Consider the following 11208-nt stretch of genomic DNA (forward strand, 5'->3'; position numbering starts at 1 on the left):
TTTACTAATAAAAAATTATTTATTACATCATAATACTTTACTGTTCATATTAATTCTAAGACAATTATGGCTGCCCTGCCATCAAGTCTACAACTAAATCGGTTTGAATACAACAAGACATTATCATAAAGATAAATGGGTATTACATGATTGAGATATTTGAGTGCTTAAGAATAAACCCTTGATCGAGCTCTAACGTAACCCACAGTTACATAGGAGCTTGATCGAGCTATTTTTTTTAACTTCCCACACAAAAGACAATGGGGAGTTTATGGTTTAAAGGGATCGATCAAGCTTAACCATGTCAAGATCTTGATCTAGGGTTTCTGAAACCCTCAATCGAGGTATTTAAATTTTACCTTCAGTGCTCGAACAAGCTGTTGAGGGCATAAAAAATGGAGTTTCAACTCCCCTTGTGCAGATTTCTCTGCAACACCATTTTGTACCTTAGAGGACTTGAGGAAGACTTTATCCTTATCTGAAGTTGATCATGTTGGATTCGTGAAGGAATTCTCTATCCAATGGCATAAGAGTTTGACTTTTTCGAATTCATAGGATATTTTTCATCTAACTCTTTTTAAATGTAATGCTTTAATTTTGTTTGGATAATTTCAAAAGAGCTGAATAAAAAATCAATAACATAAAACATACGAAACGAAAAAATTTCAAAAAATACAAATATCTTTGTTTATGAGACCTCTTCAAAAGGGTAGTCTTGGTTTTTGAATTTATTTAAACAGTAGAAAAAAACCTTACGTGTTCCTTAACTTCAAAAATTAATAAAAAAATATATTTTTTCATAAAAATATATATATTTTTTATAAAAAATACTTTTTTAATATGAAAAACTCTGTGTAAATCATGCTCTTATATATATTTTTTAAATTACATATTTTAGACTAAGTTATGATACGTGAACACACACACATACCTCTTGAGATGTGCCAAAATTTGCAAAGACAAACATTTCATTTAATGGAAAATTGAGAAATTATGACACTAATTTTTTTTTTGTAAAAAATATCATTAGAACAACAACATAATTATCCACAAATTGTTTTTTACTCCAAATCAAAATTCACAATGATTATATGAATTTTGAGGGGTTCAATTCAATAAAAGAGTAAAATTTTGAAATTTCATCACTACATTTGGCCGAAAAGTGTAAGTCATTATGATGCAGACACCCTTTACTTTGATTACAAGATGCCAATTTATAATTACCTTTTTTTTTCAATATATCTTTCTTTAATTTAACTTTAACCAAAAGTAATATAAACTAATTTGAGATATTTTTTAATTAAGATATTTTCTTTATTTGATTATTTTAACATGTAGATTTCTAAATAATAAACATATTTTAACTAAACACAACTATATTAACATTATGTTTTGTTTATATTTACAATTAGTCAATACAAAGAGTTAATTAATAATAATAAAAAAATGAGTTACATTGATTACAACCATCATCTCCATGAAAATTGGTAATTGTCGAGGATTTTTACTTTATTAAAGTTACGTTATGTTGGTATTTACAATTAGTTATTTACATTAAATATATTTTTTCATCTATAACTTGATGTATTTATTCACCTTAAAGATATGCTATTATTTAAACTTATATAGTCATTATGTTATTGGTTTATAATTACAATTCTTTTAGTATATATTTCTCTAATATAACTTTAATTAAAAGTAATATCCAGTAATTTGATTTAAATATATATATATATATATATATATATATATATATATATATATATTAATTATGATATTTTCTTTGTTTGATTCTTTAATATGTAGATTTCTAAATAATAAAGATATGTTAACTCAACACAACCATATTAACATTATGTTATGTTTGTATTTACAATTACTCAATACAAAGAGTTAATTAATAAAAAATGGTTTGAATTATTGATTTTTTTATTAATAAAAATATGTTAACTCACCACAACCATATTAACATTATATTAAGTTTGTATTTACAATTACTCAATATAAAGAGTTAATTAATAAAAAATGGTTTGAACTATTCATTTGTTTTATTTTTATTACAAGATGTCAATCATGATCCTCATGAAAATTGGTGAATTGTCACCCTGACCAAATTTCATGGGTGACATGGGACACATGTCAAAAAATTGAAATAAGGCACCCAAATTTTTAAGCCAACCACATGGTAACAAATTTTTTTTTTAATTAAAAAGATACTTTAATGATTTCTAAAGTTAAACATTAGAACTTGTCATGGTCAATGTTAAACTATTAGTGGTCAACATGCAAATCCATTGCTATAGTCCTTCCTTGGCAGGGACTAATAGTAAGAGAGAGATGTGCCATTGGGCGTAGAATAGATTGTGATGGGGTGTATTGTTAAGTCACTCAATGATGTGAAGTTCATGTTAACTGCCAGTGTGGCATTCGTACATGGAAAAAAATCCTATCATGTTAATGGCTAGTGTGGCTAGTGTAGTGTGGTTCGGCTTAGATCCTCTGGGTCTTGATTTCTCAAGAAAAAGGTTAAACCTATAGTCATAGAAGACTGCGAAAAAAACCGAGAAAAACATGTAATTTATTCAATTATTAATATAAAATTAATGAAACATTTTAAAATATTCATAATAATAAAAAAATTCAAATATATATATAAAGCAATTAAGTAAAACAAGATTTTTTAATGATGAAAAAGATGTAATATTTTTTCAAATTTTATACTGTAAAAAAATTCACATAAAATAATTAAGGGCTAAATTTACACTAAAATAAATCTAATCCAGAAAAAACAAAAGACCATTTCACTTATATATATATAGATAACACATTTAACATTTAGTAAATGTTAATACTTTAACTTCTAAACAGCAAATCAGATTTTTTTTTAAATCACATCCATCTCATCATCAACTTCAAGTCTCCGGGCTGATCATTTATTTTTCAACCAGAATCCTTTTATATATAATAAACCTACAAATTAGATTCATATTAAAATAAATATAGAAATTAGATTCATATTAAAAGAAGAGATAAAAATTACGTTTCATCTTAACATTTGGCTTTAGAAATGTAAATATTTTGAGGTGCAAACAACGAATCACATCCTCTTTTGTTTTTTAGAATCACACTCAAATCATCAAATTTCAACTGTGTTGTCTCCACGAAACGCAAAGGAGATTGTCATACCTTAGAACATTATGGATGGCCCGTACCTCCAGTTCCATTCGAAGAGAAAATTGGATTTTCTTACCGGATCACAATGCCTAGTTTAATCGTTATAAGTTTTGTAGATTTTCAGGTAGTCTATTTGTTAACTTTTTCATGGTATAATTATTTTTCAGAATTTTCTGAATGGGTTACTTTTCACCATTCCATAATCCCAAGGGTGGTTTTTCTTTTTAAGGTGTAAATCTTAATAATTTAATCAAAAATTATTTGGCCAGATTCCCACAAAAAGGTCCCAAAACATATAATTAGAAAATGCCGATAACATTTATAAATGTGTTCACATTTACAGATGGGACCGTACGTATAGTCCAAACAAATAACATTTAATTACAATATGTAATAACATAGTGTTCATTGTATTGCTATCATTTACTGTTTCATTTAGTGATCCAAAATTTCTTGTTTCATCTGCAAATCAATCACCACTGCTCTTATATGCAATACTAATATCCATAAAAATTGTCTTATCTCTTGCGCATTGCAGCAGGTTTCAATACGAGATAGATGTGTAGACCATACATAGGGTGAAGTTTTTGTCAGTTAATCACAGCAAACTATTTATAGACCATACAAAATACAAGGTGTAGATTTACTGATCAAAAATAACGTTTGCAAACTATTATTTGCTTATTTTTTGAAACTGTAACTGTGAAACGAAATTTGGTGACACTAAGATATTGGCCTTCTGGGAAAGCTAGGACTGCAAGCATCACTGATTTTACAAGCTTTCTCAGACCATGTTGATTTTCCTCAAGGATGACTGGATCCAATTTGCAAATTATTGGGATGGGAGTTGGCACCGCCAATATGGTCAGCTGAACATAATTCATCTTCACCACCCATCTCGATATCCTCGCCCACAAGATTTAAGCCGTTGCGTTTTACGTCTTCTTCTTCAGTTCCTCCTCGCCCGGGCTTTCCATTTCTATAAATCATGTACACGACGAGCTGTGCAGCTCCAAGGCCGAAGCCGATTCCATTAGGGATCTGTAAGTTGCAGCAAACATTTGTTCGAATCATTTACATCATATACATTCTATCTGAATCAAATCTTAATAAAAAAACTTTATCACTAACCCCAACAAACACGTCTCCCTCGAGCACGGCCCAAATTGTCCATACTCCTCCGTTGAGAAACAGGAAGAATGACAACAAAAAGGGCATGAACTCCACGCTCTTCGTTACAATGACTGTTTTCTGTCACCATCCACATGCAGGTTGATTATAGAATAAACTAATAATATTGTGAACTGTACTGCTTTTGCTTGAGCTATTCCCCATTATAATGGCTTATAAGAGACTCAAAATGTTGAGTAAATTATCAGCCAAGATGTTTTCGGAAGCATTTTCTTAACTTAAGACGTGGAAATAAGAGTTTACCATGAGTACTAGTGGGGAACCATACATGCTTAATGTTAGGCACATGCAGACAACTCCTATCACAGTTATTCTCGTACGTTGATTCAATGCCAGAAATGTCACCAGAAAGACAGAGACGAAGAATATTATATCCACAAGCAGCAGCAGCGAAACAGTCTTGAGCTGCATAACAATAACAGTCAGAAATATCAAGTATAAAAGTTATTTGAGAAACCGAAATGCCCGTTGCCATGTGAGTAAAATATCCAATTTGAGAAATCCACATTATCGATCAATTAATATATTAATAAGAGAACACTCGGTTGTGGTGGGCGGGCTCTATGAGTTTTGTGCACTCGTCTGGTGTTCTATAAGTTTTTTTAACTTTAATATTAAAAAAAAATACTATGCCGTATTCAGTTAGCCGATTTTACAAAACAACATTCATTAGCAGAATTTTCGAAATACCTTCATTGCTAACATACATCTGGTCTAAGTTTCTAATAGGCTTTCAAATTTTCATTAATTTAATATAAAGAATAAAAGACTTCCATATAAATTTCAGTGTTTCAAAACCTATCCAGCTTTTGGAATCTCCACTATATTAGTTTTAGAAACTCTCTACTTTATATAAATGAAGTGACTATAAATTCTCTACTTTATATAAATGAAATGACTAGTCAATTAAATGGGATATAAATATTTCAATTCCTATCAACCTTTATAATTTAATAGGTTGATAATTTAATATATATGAGTTAATTAATAAAAAGTCTAAACCAATAAATCTATTTTGTATTATATTTTATATTATTAAAATTAAAAAAAAATCATAAAATTAATTAAATTATAATTTTATTTTAAATTATTATTATTATTAATAATAAAATAGTATATAAATATATTTTATATTATTAAAATTTAAAAAAAAATCATAAAATTAATTAAATTATAATTCTATTTTAAACTAATAATAATAATAATATATTATAAATTAAAAATATATCAGTATTAAAAATAATATATTTATTTAAATATTAGTATTTGTTCAATTTAAATATTAATTAATACAATAATATATTAATTAAAATATTTGTTAAGGGATTTATAGTGTTGTATTAGTCTACAAATTAAATATATACATTTGAAAAAAAAACATGTAACAAGATTTTTGATGATGAAGATGATGGTTAATGTTCACTAAGACCAAACATTGGTCTATCAGACCTAAAGAAACAAATTATTTATTTTGATTTAAGATTTTATTCTTATGCTCAAAAATCTTGGAGAGAAGTCTCAGCTCACTATAATTTTGACATTGTAAAAGGCTAGGAAGGTCAGTGCTGTAACAAGGTCCATGTAGATTTATCTCATTTTGTTATGGAGATTGTTAATTTGTAAATAGACTTTGTTACAATACCATAGATCAATATTATAGATTATCAATATATCTATTAATAATACCACATGCCTAAATAATATGATGAATTAATAATACCATATGACCAAATAATTCCATTCAATGATTTAAGGAAATCACACATAACCCTTATATTAAATTGTAAAATACCTATCAATTTAATAATAATATTCATATTTAATATTGATTTTAATCAAATACTCTATAACATTAATAAAAATACCATAATCATAACAATCCACTAAATAATATTATTAATAATATATCATTAACAACTATATACATATACATACACATATATAACATTAAAAACTTTATATCATAGTATATTAATTAAGTTGACCAACAACGTTAACTATAACGTTAAAAGCTTTCTATTATGCTATATTAATTAACTTGTTCAACAACATTAACTATAGTATATTTAACTAATAAACAACATTCATATTTAACACTGAATTTAATCAAGTACGCAATAACGTTAATTAGAGGATATTAACAACAGCCCACTAAACGAAGTCCTAAACTACTATACCAAAGAATATGCATATATATATATGAAATGAAATAACAAACCTCTGTTCCACGGGGATTTCAGACGACTGAAAACAACGAAGCTTAGAAGTGAATACTTGCCTTACTTTTCCTCGGGGCGTACATTATGAAGATAATCACATAGATGGTTTCCATTGCAACGCCCACTCCATTGACTGTAGATATCAACAGTCCGCCTGGCTTTATTAATCCATAATATGTCCACAGCGAAGTGCTCAGCAATGTGCAGATATAAGGGAGACATTTGAAATCCTCTGTGGATCTTATCTTCACTATGCACCAAAATGTCTTCCTGTCAATCAAAACATGATCAGCCATACTAACAAAATAGACTATAGTCGCTTGGAATATATGTATTTGATGATTTAAAACATTTCAGAGCTTACAGTGGCGAGATGAAAAGGAGGATCGATATCACATTCCCTGCACCATTTTGCCCAAATAAATGAGAACAATTTCATTTTCTATCCTTTTCAAAAATAATAGCTAAACTTTAAAATAAATTTCCATTTTAACTCTCATCGAAAATATAGATATAGTGTGAAACTCACCTATAACACCAACAATGAATCTCACATCGGCCATCTTCACTGTATGCTCAGAACCACTACAGATTGTTCTTCTAGTCTGCAATACTACACAAGTAGCCTCCCTCATTCTGATGCTTTAATATACACGACTGTGAATAGTCCAACATAACAATCACTGCTACTGAGAGAGGACTGACACAGCGTACCATCAACTGCTCATGACCCAAAGTTTACAATAAATGGCAGACGTGGCCCATTTAGGTTCCCTGAATAAAGCTCCCATGGCATGCATATCACAACTCTGATATTCCCATTGATCATCTATTTCCAAAATGGGAAAGTCAGATCCCTCCTACAGGTGGAGAATATTGTGTTTCATTTCTTTGTTTGTTATTCGAACAGAGTTACCCTTTGGACGGTCATCAATGCCGGCACGAAACAATGATTCTTCAGATAACAATCAACAAGTTCATCGCGTCATCCATGGAAGCACAAAAAATCACAGAGGTCCACTTTCTGATACTTGAGAAGATCAATGCTGCAGGCCCACTCCCTGATTCTTCACGGGATGATTAACAAGTTCAAGTACACTCTAGGGAATGGGAGAAAACTTATAGTGCAATCAGATCTTTCGCGGGATAATGATATGGAGTTCGACGTTTTATGTTTCTAAGTCTCAGAATTAGGTTAGATATGGTCAGCATACATCCATATGTAATGTTTATCGTGTAAAAAACAAGCTAGTGCTCTTAATCAACATGGGAAGAACTGAAGGTCCCTAAGTAGGCACCAGCTGCACAGCTAGAAGTATTATATGAATATGTATTAAATTTTTGGAGGATTTAATGATAATCTTTGTAGAAATATAAAGATAATCACTTGAATTTTAACTTATAAGGTATTATAATAATATATTATAAGCATTAATAACCTTAACTTACAAGGTATCATATGCACGCATGAGAAGTGTTATATTAATATAACATGCACTTGAAGAAATACAAGTATCATACTAATATGTTATGTCACAACTGCCGCATTGCAATTTAGTCATTGCCATTCAAGGTAATTATAAGTATATATATAAGTATTATATTAATATATAATAATAAGTGAGCAGGCATGATTGGTATTAAGGATCCCTTCTCAAGTTCAACTATGTGCCCAGCTAAAAACTGGTGTAAATGAGGAATTGAATTCGGAACGATTGCTTGATTATGGTCAACCATCGTCAACCTTGGTAAACCATGTTCGTTTTAGGGTTTATATGCTTTGAGTTTACAATATTAATCCCTTGGGTGTATAATATTATTGATAGGGTTTATAATATTATTCCTAGGGTTTAATATAAATCCCTTGGGTCTATAATATAAATTCCTTTGGTTTATTAATCCCTTGGGCTTCTAGTATTAATCTGTTGGGCTTATTAATCCATTAGGTTTATAATAATCCCAATATGGGTTTGTAACAAAGATTTTCTAAACATGGAAAGCAATCATGGTCAACTATGGTCAACCACTGTCCATCATGGTCAAGTATGGTCAACCATGGTCAGCTATGGTCAACCATGGTCCGATGTCGCATTGTGACAAATATTGTCTCAATATGGAAATCAACCATGGCCAAAAACGGTCCAATGTCACATTGTCACAAAGATGGTATCAATATGAAAATCAGTCATGGTCAATCATAGTCTAATGTTACATTATGACAAATATTGTCTCAATATGAGCATCAAGCATGGTCAACAATGGCCAGCCATGGTCAATCATGATCAACCATGGTCCAACGTCGCATGTGACAAAGATTATCTCAATATGAAAATCTATCAAGGTCAATAATGGTCATCCATTTTAAATAGCCATGGTCAATTATGGTCAATAGTCATGGTCATTCATGGTCAACCACGGTCCAATGTCGCATTGTAACAAAGATTGTCTCAATATGAAGAGAAACCATGGTCAACCATTGTCAATCATGGTCAACCAGGGTCTAACATTGCATTATGTCAAATATTTTCAACCATCATCAACCATTGTCCACCACGGTCCAATGGAGCATTGTGACACATATTGTTTGAATATGAAATTCCACCATAGTCAACCATTGTCACATTATGTTAAATATTGTCTAATGGTCCAACATCACATTGTGACAACCATGGTCAACCATGGTCCAACGTCGCATTGTGACAACGATGGGCTCAATATAAAAATCGGCCATAGTCAACCATCGTCAATCATGGCCAACCATTGTCCAATGTCGCATTGTGGCAAAGATTGTCTCAATAAAAAAATCACCCATAGTCCACTCTGGTCAACCATGTTTGTTTGGGAGTTTATAATATTTATCTTAGGGTTTATATACCTCTTTTTTGCAATATTAATCCCTTGGGTTTAATATTATTCCCTTAGGTTTTTAGTATTAATCCCTTGGGTTTATAATATCAATCCCTTGGGTTTATTAATCCAAGGGTTCATATTCCTAGGGTATAATATTATTGGTAGGGTTTGTAATATTATTCCTAGGGTTAATAATACATTGGGGTTATAATATAAATTCCTTGGGTTTATTAATCCATTGGGTTCTTAGTATTAATCCCTTAGGTTTATAATAATCCCAATATGGGTTTGTGACAATGATTTTTTCAATATAGAAAGCAATTATGGTCAAATATGGTAAACCATGGTTAACCATGTTCAATCATGGTCAACATTGGTCAACACATGGTTGACCATGGTCAATTATGGTGTACCATGGTCTAAAACCACGTTGTGATGAAGATTATCTCAATATGAATCTCAACCATGGTCAACAATGGTCCAACGTCATATTGTCAGAAAGATTTTCTCAATATGAAAATCAATTATGGTCAACCATGGCCACATTGTGACAAAGATTATCTCATGATCCAACTTCACATTTCAACAACCATGCTCAACTATGGTCAACCATGGTCCAATGTTGCATTGTCGCAAAGATTATTTAAATATGAAAATCAACCATGCTCAACCGTGGTCCAACATCACATTATGACAAAGATTGTCTCAATATGAAAATCAACCATGCTCAATCACGGTCCAACATCACATTAACACAAATATTGTCTCAATATGAAAATCAACCATGCTCAATCATGGTCGAACACCATATTATGACAAAGATTGTGTTAGGCCCCTATACTACTAGTGTAACCCCTTATTGTTGTTAGTACAACCCACTTATTATATTGATGTACCCATGTAGTGCCCATATTGTTACTAATGTGCCCCATAGAAGCCCACTATTGTTATTATTGTGCCCTTACATTATTATTGTTATGTCGGCTCTGATTATGTTATGACCCCTTAGACTCCTATATATAGAAAGGAGGTCTTTTCATTTGTATCATCCAAGAATTGTTCATTTATGTAATGTAAAGGAGGTTGCCCCCTCGAAGAGGCTGAATTCTAACGCGTTGATCTATCTTTTCTATCTTTTCTTGAGCTGGTTTCATAACATTTGGTATGAGAGCTTTGGATTCTAGGGTTTCGCTGCTCCAAACAGGTCATCGTGGCATTTTCGCTATAACTTTTTTCTGTGACGTTTCAGAAGTCGCCAAAAAAACCCATTTGAGAAGAAATCTCGTTGAACCTTGGGTCCAAATTTCAAAGCTTTTCGCGCGATATTTACGGAGATATGATCTGAGGAAGTTGGTCTTTTTGCAGACTCCTGAATTACATTCAAAACAGGTGACCTGGGGAAAATAGTCATGACTTTCTCTCTGAGCATTGGATTGAAATTTCATAAGAAGGTATAGAAAGAGGACGGACTGTAGTTTCTTGTATATCTTTTTGAGAGCCAAAGGTCGAAAAAATTGACATGTGGCACTTCATACAATTTCGCTCTTTTGGAAAGGTCTATAATCAGGTCATCTTGGGAGATTGTGCATAACTCTTTTTTGGAGAATCCAATTTGGATCAGACTACTGGCATTGGAAAGAGGACACAGAGGGCTACTACAGGTAGCAATTTCAGAACATAAATATCTGCAAGTACAGAGTTACATTCGTTTAAAGTTCGAGGTCCTAAAATCAAGAAAAAGCAAGATGGGGAAGTTTGATGGCAAGGATCCGGT

At 31.1% G+C, this 11208-nt stretch overlaps 1 pseudogene; it reads right to left on the reverse strand.

Moving 5' to 3' along the window:
* Nucleotides 1-3824: 3824 nt before the first annotated feature.
* Nucleotides 3825-7147, reverse strand: LOC149175592 (bidirectional sugar transporter SWEET17-like; annotated as a pseudogene).
* Nucleotides 7148-11208: the final 4061 nt, after the last annotated feature.

This window comes from Pinus tabuliformis, chromosome 4_1, assembly GCF_031772625.1.
Source record: "Pinus tabuliformis cultivar Carrire ecotype Pingquan chromosome 4_1, CPIR1, whole genome shotgun sequence".
In the NCBI taxonomy this organism is placed as follows: Eukaryota; Viridiplantae; Streptophyta; class Pinopsida; order Pinales; family Pinaceae; genus Pinus; species Pinus tabuliformis.